The sequence below is a fragment of the Canis lupus genome, chromosome 6, assembly GCF_048164855.1.
Source record: "Canis lupus baileyi chromosome 6, mCanLup2.hap1, whole genome shotgun sequence".
Taxonomy (NCBI): domain Eukaryota; kingdom Metazoa; phylum Chordata; class Mammalia; order Carnivora; family Canidae; genus Canis; species Canis lupus.
The window spans coordinates 60,605,590-60,622,242 of NC_132843.1; the positions used below are offsets into that span (position 1 = coordinate 60,605,590).

Sequence of the window (16,653 nt, forward strand, 5' to 3'; positions counted from 1 at the left end):
AAAGCTTCCAAACATCCCATCTCCAAACCAGAATGGTCCCCCAAAGATGTCTCCATCCTCATCCTCAGAATCTGCGAATGGTAAGCTATGTGGCTAAGATGACAGGGGTGGGTGGAGGAACGTCAGGTTGCAGGTGGAATTAAGGTTGCTAATCAGCTGCTCTGAAAATAGGGAGATTATCCCTGGGAGCAGGGGTGGGGGGCAAGGCCATCTCCAGGAGCCTTAGCACAGGTGAGGGAGGCAGGAGAGGGAGAGGCAGAGACAGCAGCGTGAGGAAGACACAGCTTGAACATTCCCTGGCCTGGGAGATGCAGGCAACCTCTAGAAACCCCAGGACGAGGAAATCCATTGTCCCCTAGAGCTTCCAGAAGGAATGCAGACACCTTGATTTTAATCCATGAGCCCAGTGTCAGGCTCCTGACCTCCAGCATTGTCAGCTTATGAGTTTGGCGTGCTTTAAGTGCTGTATTTGGGGTCACTTGCCAGAGCAGCAGAAAACAAATATGCAAACGACGGTAACAATGAACCAAAATCAAACAAAAACACTTTGTTTTTGCAAAGCTCTAGCTTTCCTGACGCTCTTCAGGAAGCGCTCTTGAGCTTGTCCTTGTTTCTCTGCCCCGCACTCCAGGGCTGATGGGTGGTGTTCCTTTATGTGAGGAGCTTTTTAAGGAGCACCCTGTTCTGTTTATTTAGACACGTCCCCCTTCTTCATTCACATCATCCCTGTTATACTCTCAGATCTTTCTTGTCTAGAGTCTCCTGATCCTCTTGCATATTTCTTTTTCATGCCCCTGGCATCACTCCTGCCTCTCCTCTGGGCTTGCTGAAATCCTTTCCTAAAGCTAATATATGTGACCCACTAGTTAAGACCCTGTACTGGGTGCTGAGGACACCAAGACACAAAGCCACTCGTATTGACTGACACAGATTACAAGTAGCTCATAATCTATTGGGTTGGGACCATGCAAAATTGGCTTTTTTTTTTAGATCTTAAAAAGTCAAATATTGGCAATAATTTCATACAGTTCAACCTGAAGAGAGAGAAGAGCATAAAGAACCATAAGTGTGACAAATACACGACAGGAAGCAGAAACAAGAAGACGAGTCATGGTGGAGGGGACCAAAAAATAAGAAGATAGGGATTAAGGAGAAGTGCTGTGGAGAAAATAAAACTGAGCCCCATCATGGAGCACCCCTGGAAGCCGCTTTAGATGGGGAGGTTGAAGAAAGTAACTGGTGTGCCCCACGCTCCCCACACAGAAGCCTGTGCTCTGGGAAGACTCGGGGAGTGGGGAAGACTTCAGACAGGGAAGACAGGCCCCCACTCTGTGGTTTGCTCACTCTGGGAGGAAGTGAGGGTGGGGGTGGGTGGGAGAGGGCCAGGCCAGGAGATCGTCATCGGTTGGAGGGGTGCTCACAGGGGTGGTGGCCTAGAGGAAGGCCTGAGAGGGTGGTGGCCTAGAGGAAGGCTGCAAGGGCGGGCTGGGGAAGAGTGGAAGTATTTAGGAAGTATTTCCTCTGTCACGCAGGAATCTGTGGTGACAGAGTAGGGGCAAGGGCAGGGAAATGTCAGGGAAGTGTCTGGGTTCAATGTTAGGGGGCTGGATGGTTGTGCCACTCCTCAAGATGAGGAACCCAAAAGGAGAAACAGACTGGGTAGCCAGGAATGTGAGTAGAGGAGAATGGAGGAGGTAATTAACCCCAGTTCTAGAAATGCTTGGTATGGCAGCTAGTGTCTAAAAGTGGCCCCCAATGACCCATACCACCCAGCACGCACAGCCTGGTATAGTCCTCCCCTTGATCCAGGCTGGGCCCGTAGCACTTTTGAGCCAATAGCCTGTGGTAGAAATGATGTCATGCCAGGCCTGGGCCTGCGTCACGTGAAAGCCTGGGAACTCCTGTGTTTTACACCTGTGGGAGCCCTGAATCACCATGCAAGGAGCCCGGCTACCCTGCTGGAGTGACAAAGTGGAATGACCGTTTGGAGAAGCTACTTGGAGAGGAAGAGGCCCTATGACTACAGGGAGAAAGAGAAGCCGCGTCATGCCAGCGTCCCAGCTGAGGCCACCGTCCAGATACTCCCATCAGAGTGCTAAGCGTGTGCGGGAGCCATCTGAGACGCTCCAGCCAGGTCGGCCCCGGGTGTCTACGGCTCCAGCTGATATCACCACAGGAAAAGTACCTCTTGGGCAAGACCAGTGAGACCCCAGAATCTTGATAAAGAGCAAATTGGTATTTGGTTCGGACAGATTTTTTATGGCTTTTTTTTTTTAAGTTGTAATAAGATACATATACCACAAAATTTCCCACCTTAACTATTGTTAAGTATACAGTTTGGTGGCATTCGGTGCATTCACATTGTAGCGCTACCGACCCCCACCCATCCACAGAACTCTCCCTTGTGCCCATTACAGTAACTCCCCCATTTCTCTCTCCCCTCTGCCCATGGCAGCCACCATTCAGCTCTCCATCTCTATGAATCTGACTCTTCCAGGTATATTGTGCAAGTAGAACCATGCGGTATTTGTCTTTGGGTGACGGGCTCATTCCACTTAGCATGATGTCTTCCAGGTTTACCCACGGTAGAGCATGTGCCAGGATCTCCTTCCTTTCTAAGGCCGAATACTAGTCTCGTATATTTATACACCGCCTTTTGTTTGTTCATCCATCAGCGGACGCTTGGGAAGTTCCGCCTTTTGGCTACTGTGAGTAATGCTACTACAAACATGGGCATACAAATATTTGCTCAATGGCCTGATTTCAGTTCTTGTGGTAATAAATCCAGCAGTGGAATTCCTTGATTATATGGTAGTTCTATTTTTAATTTTTTGGAGGGAATTACTGTACCACTGTCCATAGTGGCTGCCACATTTTACATTCCCACCAACAGTGGGCAAGGGTTCTGATTTCTCCACATCCCCACCCACGCATTAGTATTTTGTTTCTTGGGGTTTTTTTTGTTGTTGTTTGATTTGATAGCAGGCATTCCAATGGGCGTGAAGTATTATCTCATTGTGGTCTCAGGTTCTTGTTTTAAGCACTAGGTTCTGAGATTGCTACTACAAGACAACCAAGACGCTGATGCTTCCTTGGCCATCTGGGTATCATGGGCCCTAAGGTGATACACTTAACCTCCTCACAAGATCTGCCATCTGTACTTGCCAATGTTTTGTGCTCAGTCAGAATATTTTTTAAAAGATTTTATTTATTTATTCATGAGAGACATAGAGAGAGAGAGGCAGAGACACAGGCAGAGGGAGAAGCAGGCTCCATGCAGGGAGCCTGACGTGGGACTTGATCCCGGGTCTCCAGGATCACGCCCTGGGCCGAAGTTGGCACTAAACCGCTGAGCCACCCGGGCTACCCTCAGTCAGAATTAAGTTGAGTAGCTGCCCCTGACGAGAGCAGTGGAAAAGCATGGTGAGAATTTCCCCAGCACTGTTTTTATAAGAATTAGGCACCCCTCTTCCCTTGGCTTAATGTAACATTTTGGGGTTGGCCACACAGATGGCTTGTGCAGGAAATACCTGGAACTCTTCCGAGGTAGAAGGTTCTAAGACCAGGGCTGGCCACCCTCACCTATCTTCAAACACATAGACAAGTCCAAGAGACAAGTGCTAGCTCCACTCAGTCTCCCACTCCCGAGTATATAGTAGACTTCCTCACGTGTTCACATATATATCTGGCTTTTCACTCTCTTCCACATTCACACACTCAAGTACAGGTCAGACCCTGCTGACACAAGTTATAATGAAGCACAACCAAGATTAGCCAAAGACAATCCATCTAGCTGCCCTGGGGCCGTCAACAAGCCTGAGAAATAGAAGGAAGAGATGGGCGGCCAGGTGGAAGTGCGAGGGAAGGTCCCGGGCTGCTGGGATCACTCTGGGGAGCTTCCACAAATCTCAACCTTCAGGCCACTGCTCGTGCCAATTAAATCAGAATCTCTGGGCGTGGGACCCAGGCATCAGTATTGGCTGGTGACTCCTACATGCAACCAAGTTTGAGAACCAAAGGTCTTCAGCCATCATCAAACACAGGCCTGCAGGGAGGATGTATATATTCTTTTAATTATAAGATTCACAGAACATAAAAATCAGCCATTTTATTTTTTTTTAGAAGATTTTATTTATTCATGAGAGACACACAGAGAGAGAGAGGCAGAGATTATAGGTAGAGGGAGAAGCAGGCTCCCTGTGGGGAGCCTGATGCGGGCCTCGATCCCAGGACCCTGGGATCACAACCCAAGCCAAAGGCAGACACTCTACCGCTGAGCCACCCAGGCGCCCAGCCATTTTAAAGTATATTGTAGTGGCACTTGGCACATTCACGATGTTGTGCAACAATCACCTGTAGCTTCAAATCATTCTCATCACTCCAAAAGGAAAGCCCGTGCACAGCAAGCAGCCCCTGGCAACCATGAATTCATATTGTTTCTGTTCAGATTTACCCAATCTGGATATTTCACATAAATGGAACCATGCAAGCTATATGGCCTTCGGTTTCTGGCCGCTTTCACTCACGGTGGGTCCACCCTGTTGTAGCGGCACCAGAACTCCATCCCTCCTTACAGCTGGGTTGCATTCCATTGAATGGACACACACCACATTTTACCCGCTTGTCAGCTGATGGACAGTCGGGTTGTTTCTACCTTCTGGCTATCGTGAAGAGTGCTGCTGTGAACATCCCTGTATAAGTCTTTGAATATCTGGTTTTGATTCTTGGGGGATCTAGATCCAGAAGTGGAATTGCTGGGTCATATGGTAATTCTATGTTTAACTCTTTTTTTTTTTAAGATTTTATTTATTTGACAAAGAGGAAACATGAGCAGGAGGGAGGGGTGGAGGGGGAGGGAGAAGTAGGCTCCCTACTTGAGCCCAGCACAGGGCTTGATCCCAGGACCCTGAGATTATGACCTGAGCTGAAGGCAGATGCTTAACCAACTAAGCCACACAGGGGCCCCCCTTGTTTAACTTTTTGAGAAAATGCTCAACTGCCTTCCACAGCAGCTGAACTGTTTGACATTCCCACCAGCTGTGCAGGAGGGCTCTAGTTTCTCCACATGCTCACCAACACTTGTTATTTTTCATTTTTCTTTTTTTTTTTTTTTTTTCATTTTTCTGTTCTTATCTTTGCCATCTTCGTGGGTATGGCCTGCTATCTCCCCGAGGCTCTGATGTGTGTTTTCTACCTGACTAACAACGTGGAACACCTTTCATGGGCTCATTGGCCATTGGGGTATCTTCTCTGGAGAAATGTCCAGAGAGGCCCAGATATTTCATTCTCCCTGAGTCCTCACACCACCATTGAGAGGAGAGGATCGTTCACATTTTTATAGATGAAGAAACCGAGGCTGAGAGAGGCTAGGTCGCCTGATATCTAGGTTGCACAGATGGAAAGCAAGGTTGGCGTGACCCTTAAGTTCACAGCACACACGTGCCCCAAACTTTTATGTTCACCGATGCTGGCGCCAAATGAGAATTGCAGTCAAAGAGATACAACGTGTGGAGAGAGGTGCACGCACAGACATGGAGCCCCCCTCAGGGAGGGGGTCTTCAGTTGGGAGGAGGGAAGGGATTCCACACCGGTTCCCAGCAAGAAGGTTCCCAGTGACAGAGAGACAGAGTGTGGGGCACCAGCAGGGCACAGTGAAGGGGACCCTGTGGCCAGGCCTGTGTTTGCTGCAGAGAAGGACACGGTGGGGATGTGCAGTGGGGGGGGGGCCTCAAGTTTTGAGCTCTGGGCTCCTGTCCCCAGGAACTCTCCCAACTGAGCTGTACTGGGCTCCAGCTACAGATTCTAGGATGGGCTCAGACAGACCCAGCTCACCCAGGGTCACTCACATGGAAGCAGTAAGTCAGCGCCCTGTGCCGGGGCCCCTGCAGCTGCAGGGAACTCGGAGGGGTGAGACACGGTTTCTGTTCATCTGTCCGCTGCATCAGAAACCAGTGCCAGTAAATGGCTTTGCAGCTCTGTGTGTGTGTGTGTGTGTGTGTGTGTGTGCACGCGCACAGACCCCAACACCTCTGAGATGCCCCCTCTACCCCAAGAGGTGAGGGAGAGGTGGGGTGCGCCGACGGGAGGGCTCGGATGAACCAAAGTTGAGAAGCAAGGACGAGAGCTGCTCTCGGGCCCTGGCAAGGAGCCCTCGCCTCTGGAAAGGATGCCGAAATATTTCAGCCTCTCTCCTGGGGTTTCCTGTTTCCTATTTGGTCTCTGGTTTCCAGGCAACACCGAGCACCCCCAAAGTCCTGCAACGTGCAGGTCTGCGGAGACCTTCTGACTCCGGGCTCCCAGGGACAGCAGCGCCCTCTGCTCTCTCCGGAGGACAGGAACCACCGAGGATGCTTTGGGGCTTGAGGGGGGAAGGTCCCCCTCAGAAGGTTCGTCCAGTTTAATAAATCCTCCTGCAAAGTCAGTTTGGCTGGATCTGGCGCGGGGGTGGGGCAGGAGATTTAGGGTTTGCAGCTTTGATTTAGTAAAGCAGTCTTGGCGGGAGGCCAGCAGCCTGGAGGGAAGGTGGGGGGAGCACACCCGCTGGGGCGCTGTTGGCTGCCTTCCACCCTTACGGCCACGCAGGGACTGCTCCAGCTTCAGGTGACCCTGGTGGCCCTCTGGGGGCTCGAGCCCGCCCTTGGACGCCCGGCGCAGAGGGCCTGGAGGGGAGCGGTGTGGAATTACTGGCAGGCAGAGTTTGGGCACGCGTTTGTGTCTAGCATCAAAATACGGGGGGCGTGTTTTCCGAGGCGAAATCGTACTTCAGGCTCCTGTCTGCCTCGCGCCCCGACCCCAGGGGCAACCACCTTTATTGCCCTTAGTCCTTAAAATTTACCTCCAGGTCTCTAAGACTATTTGTGAATATCACGGTAGGCATCCTTTACAAACTTGCACCAGGGCAAACAGGATCTGTCTCCCTTGCACACACACACACCCGCCCACATACGCTTCCACACTCCCAGCTCACAGTAAGCTGTTGGGCGATATTTAAAACATCGTGTTCAGTATTTGCATCATGACGAGGTAAATGCTGTTCCCTGCCGAGCATCTCAGCACCGGATGACATTTCCTTCCCAGCGAAGCTTCTCGCCTCTGCCCCCCTCCCCGCACACCCCCCCACACCTTAAGAACTGCCCTGCTTTGTTGGTTTTGTTCTCTATGTACCCATCATTAATTTTTCTCCAAAACCCCCCTCTCTGTGTGTGATCCAGGTAACAGGCCACTTTTGTTTTTCCTCCGAGACATCTGTCCCCCAGCCCTCAGCCCCCTGCTCTCCTCTGGCCCTGGGACAGCTCAGAGCCCTCAGCCGGCACTTCCTGCAGCCTTAGCCTGGAGACTCGCGTCCTCTCTCTCCTGGGTTCCTTACCGCCCCCATCTTTCTCCCTCTCAGTTCACCCCCCCATTCTGGTGGGGAGCTCCTGCTCCAGTAGCTTCTTAAGAAAAGGGTGTGTGAAAGGTAAAGCGTCAGGGCACCTGGGTGGCTCAGTCGGTTAAGTGTCTGCCTTTGGTTCAGGTCATGATCCCGGGGTCCTGGGATGGAGGCCCACAGCCTCCCCAGCAGGGAACCTGCTTCTCCCTTTCCCTCTGACCCTCCTCTCTCCTTCTGTTCTCTCTCTCTCTCTGTCTCAAATAAATAAATAAAATCTTAAAAAAATAAAAGAAAGGTAAATCGTTTTGAATCATGCATGCCTTAAAATGCCCATTTAATCTGTCCTCCCAAGATTGAGAGTTTGGCTAGAAATAGAATTTGAGTTTGGAAGTCATTTCTCCCATTATTTTGGAGGTACGATTCCCTGTCCTCCAGTTCCCAGTGGGGCTGGTGAGAAACTTCATCCCCTTGTTCATTGCTGGTATTTGTATGTGACTTTATTCCTCTGCTGCATACACTGATGGTATCATCTCCCCAGTTTTGACATTTTGACAATGCAAGACTAAGTACCTTGCTGTAGGTCTATTTTCATTCTTCTTTCTGATACACTGGATCCTTTCAAACAGGTAATTTACAGCCCCAGCGCTGAAAATGTTTCTTGTATTTGTTTATTGATACTATCCTCTCAATTTTCTTTGGGCTCTCCCACTGAAACTTCTTTAGTATATTTGACCTTCTTATTTTCCAGCTCTCTGTCTTTTTGTTCTACTTTTCAAGAGATTTTCATGAGTTTATCCTCCATCCCTCCTACTAAATTTATTTTAACCATTGTATTTTCCAAGAGCTATTTCTTGTTCTCTGGGTGTTCCTTTTGATCTTAATCTTTCTAAAAATTACTATAATTGTTTTTTTTTCTTTTGTACCTTACATCTTTTGCATCTTTGTTTCCTGAATTCTTCTTTTTTTGGGAGGGAGGGGGCTTGTTTTGGCTCAGTCTTTAATGTTTGAGGTTGTCTGGTATAGATGAAAAATACCTAAGTGAAAAAAAAAAACAGAAATAAGCCTTCTCTTAGAAATAAAATATAATAAAAAATATTTAAGCTCCCCTCTTTAAAAAAAAAAATCAAGTTCTTTTCAACAAAATGCTTTGCTAGGTAAAGTCACTAGTATAAAATTTACGATCCCAAATTAGATTGCATTTTTCTATATACTGTATTTTCTGTTCTTAAAAATTCCTGACATCCAAGGAATAAAAAAAATAAATAAAATGTGTTTGCATTAAAACTTATTTTTAATATAAGAAATGCATAGAAAAAAATCTTTTTAAGAAAAAGGGGACCTTTGGATGACTCAGTCAGTTAAGCATCTGCCTTCAGCTCAGGTCATGATTCCGAGATCCTGGGATGGAGCTCCATGTCCGACTCCCTCCTCAGTGAGGAGCCTACTTCTCCCTCTCCCTCTGCCTGCCGCTTCCCTCTGCTTGTGCTCTCTTACTCTCTCTCAAATAAATAAAATATTTTTTAAAAAAAGAAATGCATAGAAAACACTTCCTAATCTTGAACCAGTCACCAGATTTGTGAAACTTTCTTAGATAATTACAATAATCATAAATCTATGGCTATGTGAATAATATTAATGATTCCTTAACCTTAAAAATAAAACTGTCAGCTATTTTAACAGCAAAAATGGGCCTATTTAGGAATAGCAGAGAATTGTAATTCAGGACAAACAAGCTACAGCTAATAAATAGGCAAGTCGGGAGAACAAAGGAGACAAATGCTTTTTCTTAGAGGGAAGAGGGATTTTGGGAGGGCTGTTATAAAGGGAAAGCCCATTGGTGTAAAATGGGAGTTTAAAGTGTGGTGGCTTCTCACTGGCTGGGCTGTTGCTAGGGTAGAGGAAAGCCTTTCTTCTGGGGCAGTCAAGCAGTATCTTCTGTAGATATCTTAAGGCACCTCTCTTCTTATTGGATCTGTAACTAATGACAAGTGGTAGGGTGTGTGAGCTCCTCTTTCTGGCCTCCTGACTCCATTATATATTGTCTTTTTATTTAAGATGTGTTTATTTATTTGAGAGAGAGAGAGAGAGAGAGAGAGAGTGGGGGAAGGAGCAGAAGGAGAGAGAGAGAGAGAATGTCAAGCAGGCTCTACACCCAGGAGAGCCCGACACAGGGCTCAATCTCACAACTCTGAGATCATGACCTGAGCTGAAATCGAGAGCTGGATGCTTAACCAACTCAGCCACCCAGGTGTCCCATTAATGAGGTTTCGTTTCATTCTCAAATGAAAGATCTTGATCAAAAGAGGGAAATATGAATTTGTTTGAAAGCATCACTGATCAAGAGTAGGGTTTCTCCATATTTAGTGGCTTTGTCCCTCAGTCCCAGGAAGGACCTTTTCTGGTTGTCATGTCAAGTGCATGGTAGTTGGAAATCACTTAAGGCCAAATTTGAGAAACAAAGAATGTTAGGAGGGAGAACTCTCAGGTACTTCCCACCTATAGTCCATATTTATCAAGATGGTAAGCGTTAAAGATCATCTCTTTACTGGGCACATCATTTTTATAAAAGTTTGACAGGTAACAAAATGCAAAACTTAAAATGGTTATATAAGACAAAAGAAATCACATGACAATTCCAAACTGAATGGTGTCTCTAAACCAGGACCCTAGGTCTAAAATAATCAACTGAAATATTTCCTGGCATTTATTCTGACTTCAGGGAGGAAATTTCTCCTTATGGGTACAAACCCAGAATCACATATGCCTCCAGGAATCCCCACTTAAAGTGGCCATCAAAGCAGAATAGTGAGAGAATTAATCAAGTGCATTTGAGAAGATACAGCACAATTATAGACATGAACTTTTTGCAAAACAGCCAAACTTAAAAGATGTTTTAAAACAGTATTGTTTAGAAAATATATGTTATCAATAATACCACCTATCTCGTTGCAAATTCAGAAACCATGAATTTGAATAAGAATCCAAAGTCAGTTCAGATGAAGGAAAGGCTTTTATGAGTTCTGAACCGTCTAACCCTTGCAAAAGTTTACAGGATATTGATGATACTGTTTCCAAAAGGCCATAATCCAAATAAGAAGTCCCACACACCCCCCCCCCGCCTTTCACAAGGGTTTGGGAAGTATGGGCAAGGTAATTTTCTTTTCATAAAAAGGATCAAAGAAGCAAAGAGTAAGAAAACGTTAAGCCTCATCCGAACATCTTGGGAAAGTTGTCTTGACACATGTCATCCACTCCAATTCCAAGAAGTCTTTCCTTTCAGGTCACCAGATGGGTGTGCAGGTCCAGTCTAGTTTGGTGCTTCCTTTTGATATGTCACATGAGTCCAAGAGTCTCTTCCCTGGAGTTTGGCAGAATGGCTGGTCAACAGAATTGACAAGGCCTTTCTAGCGAGGTTGAAAGGAGTCTTTCTGGAGGTATGTTTTCCAATAGACAGTATCTCCAGGTTGCAAAGTGTGATTTGTAGGGTCTTTGCCTCCCAGAATTACACTGTGAAAAGATTGCTCTATCAAAGCCTGGTTATTTCTGATAGAAGCAATCAGGCCTTTACAATACTAAGCATATCTCCTTTTATCAATTGTGGATCAAAGGAGGCAGAGGCCAAGTGCATTGGATGTCCTGTGACTCTCTAAGAGTGTGACAGTATAGCGAAGTTCCAAAGGGGGTGGATCTGAGATTTAGAAGAAGTAAGGCTTTTGGCCAAGGTATTTGGCAAGTCTCTACAAATTTTTCCACTAAGTCTTAATACTGCCATTAGTGTGGTCAACTAACCCTGAGGATCAAGGATGATGTCCACAATGAAAATGTTGCAAAGCCAAGCCAAACAGCACAGACTTTTCAAAGCACTTGACTGGTAAAATAGGTTCCCCAATCACTACGAAGTTCAAGAGGTGACCAAAGTTAAAGATAATCTTTTCTAATGGAATTTTAGCCACAGAAGAAGCATTGGCCTATTTCTAGGAGAAAAATCTTGGCCCAGTGAGAAAATAGACAAACCATGACTAAAATATATTTATATTCATGAGACAGGGAAGCTGTAGGAAATCTATTTGTGTGGACATGTTTTCCTGGATTATACTTTGGACAGGCAGGACAAGCAAGGTAGATGATTTTGCAGCCTATGATTATTTCCCACCAATACTGGTTCATGAACACTTACCATTTTGTCAGTAGACCAATGGTTTATTGCATGTACACTGGTAAGTAGTGGGAATTTTAGAATTTTGGTAGGGTCAGATTGTTGTTTGGTCTAAACCAGAGTTCTCTTTTTATTAAACAAACAATTATTAGATTTCCAATATTCTCTTTCCTTTTATGGGGCCAATTGTTGGGTGTCTCTGTTCAATTTTCCCAAGTTATTTTTTGGTAGAACACCCCTTTGGGACACAATGACAGGTTTGGCTATTGGTTCCCTCGAGAGCAGTGTTTTTTTACAGAAATATCAGGAAGGTGATTTCCTTTGGCCTCCAGCGAGACAAGTCTGAGATGCACAGGAACCTTAATAATAGAGGAGAACAGCTGGCAAAAGTATGGCATCTAATAAATTTTGAACATAGGAGCCATTTTAAATTTTATCCCCATTGGAGGTAAGGATTTCTTGTTGTTTTCCATAATATTCCAAAGTCATGAGCTACCCCAAAGGCATACTGACTATCAGAATAAATGTCTGTGATTTTTACCTTTGGTTAAGGTACAGAGTTTAGGAAAGGGCATATTAACTCGGCCTATTGGAGCTGAAGTAGCCAACGGTAAAGGTGCCGTCTCAATGACTTCAAAAGGAGTTGCAGTGGCATCTAGCACAATATTTACCATTTTTGTACCATCAGTTGGGGCTCCTGGATGGCTCGGTTGGTTGGGTGTCCAACTCTTGATTTCAGCTTAGGTCATGATCTCAGAGTTGTGAGATTGAGCCCCAAGTTGGGCTCTGTGTTCAGTGGAGAGTCTGCTTAAGGACTTCTCTCCCTCTGCCCCACCCCCCACTCATGCTCACCTCTGTCAAATAAATACATAAATCTTAAAAAAAAAAGAAAAGAAAAAGAATCATCAGTAAACCACAAAAAATTTTGCATTGGTTATAAAGAAGCTTCCTATAAATTATGATGGGGTCAAATGCTGACCTGTCAGCCTTAAGCAGTTGTGAAGGGGGTTTCATCTGAATCTAAATGTAGTCCTTGTTCCCAGATCCAATGCCCTAAGGACTGAACCTTCATTTGAGCAAACTGCAATTTTTTTCTTTGGAGACGTTATGTCCTTTTAGGGCCAAAAGTAAGTTTTAATAGGTAGATGCTGTCATCTGTAAAGAGGTTTGAGAAGGGGAACAGAGAAGCGATTCATCTACATATTCTAACAAAGTAGAACCCACAGAGAACTTTTTTTTTTAATTTTTATTTATTTATGATAGTCACAGAAAGAGAGAGAGAGAGAGAGAGAGAAGCAGAGACATAGGCAGAGGGAGAAGCAGGCTCCATGCACCAGGAGCCCGACGTGGGACTTGATCCCGGGTCTCCAGGATCGCGCCCTGGGCCAAAGGCAGGCGCTAAACCACTGCGCCACCCAGGGATCCCACACAGAGAACTTTCTATCATCCGGTTCAGCCTTTAAGGTTTGTGAAAAATGAGGAGGACTCTGTGTAATCCTGGGGCATGACAGTCCAGGTATGTTTCTGCTCTTCCCAAGTGAAGGGAAGAAGATATTCATTACCCTTAGCAACCGAATAGTCAAAATGAAGAGCATAGATTGCTTCCAGTGAGAATGGATGTCAGTAGCACACAGGGGTTAGGAGCAACGGGGTGCAGAGGGATGACAGCACTGTTTATTGTCAGTGGACAAGCCTCCATCCTTGGCCATTGGGTTTCTCCTGGGTAGAACAGAGGTATTACAAGGACTAATGCAGGGTTAATGAGGCCCCACGCCTTGTAATCTTCTCTTATGGGCTTGATGTCTTGAAGGGTTTCTTTATTTACAGGAAATTGATTAGTTCTGGGGGGAGGTTTTGAGGGATCTATTTGAATCTTGATGAGTGACACCCTGTGGATTTGGCCAATAGCAGTTGGAGATTCTGCTCACAAAGACAATGGCAGCTGGTCCAACAGGAACAAATAATCAGTGTCCTCAGGGTGGCTATAGTGCCATCAGAGCCAGAGCAAAGGAAGGATGTCATTTCACTCACCTGCTTGTCTATTTTGATTACCATCACATTCTAGAATCTTCTCCCCTTTGGGAGAAGAACCCCAGCATGCCACTCTTCTAAGAAATCTCGGCACAATAAATGAATAGGGATGGAGGAAGTAAGGGAAAAGGGGCATATATCTCTCAAAGGGCCTTGACAAAAGGGAAGAGGTTTAGAGGCAGGAATCTGTGGAGGCTTGTTAGAGACCCCCACTTCTTGAACTGTTGTAATACTTCCGGAGGGCTGAGGACCAAGAGTGTAGCTCTGGTGTCCCTGAGGGGAGAGAGAGATTCATTCCCAGCCTGCAGAGCGGTTTCTCTGAGCCAATTAAGACGGAAGATTGGGAGGATCCCCTGTAGTTCCCCATCACTGGGAATCAGGAGGACGTTGGGGAAGCTGGCTGGAGGGTTGAAGGTGCCTGAGTACTTAAATTCATAATGCTATTTCCCCCCCAATGTCCTGGCTCTCTGCAATAATAGCAGAAACTCTTGGTTTTCTTTAGGGACCTTTATTTGCCAAGTTGAAAGTTGAAAATGTTAGCCATCTCTCTTTTAGGTGACTCATCTAGGGTGCCAAAGAGCTGGCTTGCCCAATTAATTAAATCTGGAGTGAACATAGTTTCCTATTCCATTGTGGTTTCCTTTTAACTAAAAGAGAAAGATCCCGATTCAGTCATTTAATAAACAGAGTTAAGGGCTACCCAGGCTAATTCAATATTTAAAGGAAGACCAGAATTTTCTTTGAAGACAATTTGGAGGTAATAATATTAGCCACAAACAGGTTCATCGGGCTTTTGTGTGCAAGCCTAAATTCTGTTCCAGTCAACAGGCTTAGGAAAAGCTACTGCAATTGCTCAGTGGAGATTTCCAACAAGTGTTCTACCATCTTGCTGAAAGTTAGGGGCCTGTATCTCTACATCCCTTTCCGGATGTTCCCATCAGGCTATTTTCATTCAGTGCTTGGCCTGCCCAATTAATCCACCAAGAGTCATGTGGATTAATTGATATAAATCTGAGAAACTGGGTTGTTTAAATAACTAAGTTAAATTCTTCAGCAAACCTATGGGAGTTACTTTAGGAAACTGTGGCTCAAAATTCATCCTTAATCCAGGGAACAGAAGGAATGTGGAGTTTATTTGGATCCTCAGAAGACTTTCTTTTTTTTAAAGATTTTATTTTATTTACTCATGAGAGACACAGAGAGAGGCAGAGACACAGGCAGAGGGAGAAGCAGGGTCCCTATGGGGAGCCTGATGTGGGACTTGATTCCAGGACCCTGGGATCATGGCATGACCCAAAGGTAGATGCTCAACCACTGAGCCACCCAGATGCCCCAGAAGATTTTATTTAAAAAAAAAAATTTTTTTAAAGTAGGCTCCACACACAGCGTGGAGCCCAACACGGGGTTTGAACTCATGACCCTGAGATCAAGACCTGAGCTGAGACCAAGGATGTTTAACCAACTGAACCACCCAGGCACCCTAAAGACTAAACTTTAAAAAGGCAGGCTTTAATAGATACAGGAGAAGAGGGCGTTGGGGAGAGGTTCAGAGAAAAAGGGAAATTGGGTGAAAAGATGAGACTGAAGGAGCAGAGGGTTGGGAGGGGACAGGGAAGGCGCAGAGGGAATAGAGGAAAACAGTGCCTGGGGTGGAGCTGAGCACAAGGCAGCTGTACACCTGCAGACTTGACCAACTTTGGAGGGCAGGGGATGGAAGAGGCCTCAGAAGCCATTTTGACTTCTTTCATTGTTTATTTGTCTCAGTCAAGTTAGAAGCAGTATTTTGCAAAGAAGCCAACTTAAAATCCTGAAAATGTTTGGAAGCCTCAAGGTATCAATTAAAATAAACATCCCACACAATTTTTTAGTTTTTGGAGCCGTGGCTTTCTAATTTAATTTTGAGTAAAATTCAAGGAGATCAGAAGTTCCCCATAATGGCCATTGAAATGCTAAACTACTGTTGATTTATTTGGTCCATTTAGTTAGTAATGTACTTGAGGAGGGACCACAGTTTTGACCCATAAAGCCACGGAGGAACCCAGAAAGCAGGAAAGGAGACACTCTCAAAGCATTTTGATGACTGGTATCCTCTTTCTTAGAGACTTTTCTCTAGACTGAAAAAAGAGAAATTCCTCAACAGTACAGTTTCAACAGGAACAGCCTGGTTCCAAAAGGAATCAGACCAAAGGCCAAATGAGACCTCTCAGAAAGGACAGGACCTGAGACAGATTCTGAATAAAGCCTGGAGAGCTCAAAACACAAAGAAAGTAGAGTTTATAAACCAGAAGAAAACTTACCTTCAGACTCCAGGGATGGCAGGATGCAGTGAGCTCAACTGGTTGTGTAGGTACAAGTCCCTGTTTGTTCACCAGCCTTGGAGTTGTTGGTTGGGGGGTGGGGAGGGGAATCTTCTCTGGATCCCACTTCTGATCACCAAGGGCTATTAATCTTAAAACTGTCCGTTCTTTTAACAACAAAATGGGTCTGTTCAGGAATACCAGAGTTGCCATTTGGGACAAGCAAGCTACAGCCAAACCAGAGGCAAGTCCAGGGAACAAAGAAAGCTGCTCTTTCATAGAGGAAAGAGGGAAGGTGTGAGAACCCTTGAAAGGAAAATCCATTGGAGCGCTTAGGACCTGAAAGGACCCTGACCTCTCATTGGCTGGGTTGTAAGTCTCTCATTGGCTGGGCTGTTGCCAGGGGAGGAGAAAAACTTCCTCCTGCCAGGGTAGTAAAGTAGCAGCTTAAGGAGTATCACTTTATAAGGCACCTCTCTTCCATTTGGGTCTGCAAGTGATGAGGAGTTGTAGGGTGAGAGAGCTCCCCCTTCTGGCCTCCCGCCTTCATTTTATAGGAGATTCCCTTTCAGTAATTTTCACAATTCAAAGCTGATGTAAGATGTTTTTCATAAAAAAACAAGATTTTCAAAACTCAGCAGACTCCTAGCAGATTAGAATAATTCTACTTGTTCTCTTCTGCTCTAGAGGGATGGTGGTTTTTAAATAGAGTGTTTTCTCAGCATTTTCCCTACAAGTTGAACACAAGCAAGTTGGGGTGTGTTTGGCTTACACAATTTTCTCCTGCCTTGATGACCCCG

The 16,653-nt window shown here is 45.6% G+C and overlaps 1 long non-coding RNA gene across 1 annotated transcript; it reads right to left on the minus strand.

Moving 5' to 3' along the window:
- Positions 1–7,851: 7,851 nt before the first annotated feature.
- On the minus strand, positions 7,852–16,241 carry LOC140635732 (uncharacterized). The gene is made up of 2 exons (XR_012033077.1): positions 15,854–16,241; positions 7,852–8,403 (listed from the first exon to the last, which is right to left on the minus strand). It is a non-coding gene; the product is annotated as an uncharacterized lncRNA (long non-coding RNA).
- Between the last annotated feature and the right edge of the window lie 412 nt (positions 16,242–16,653).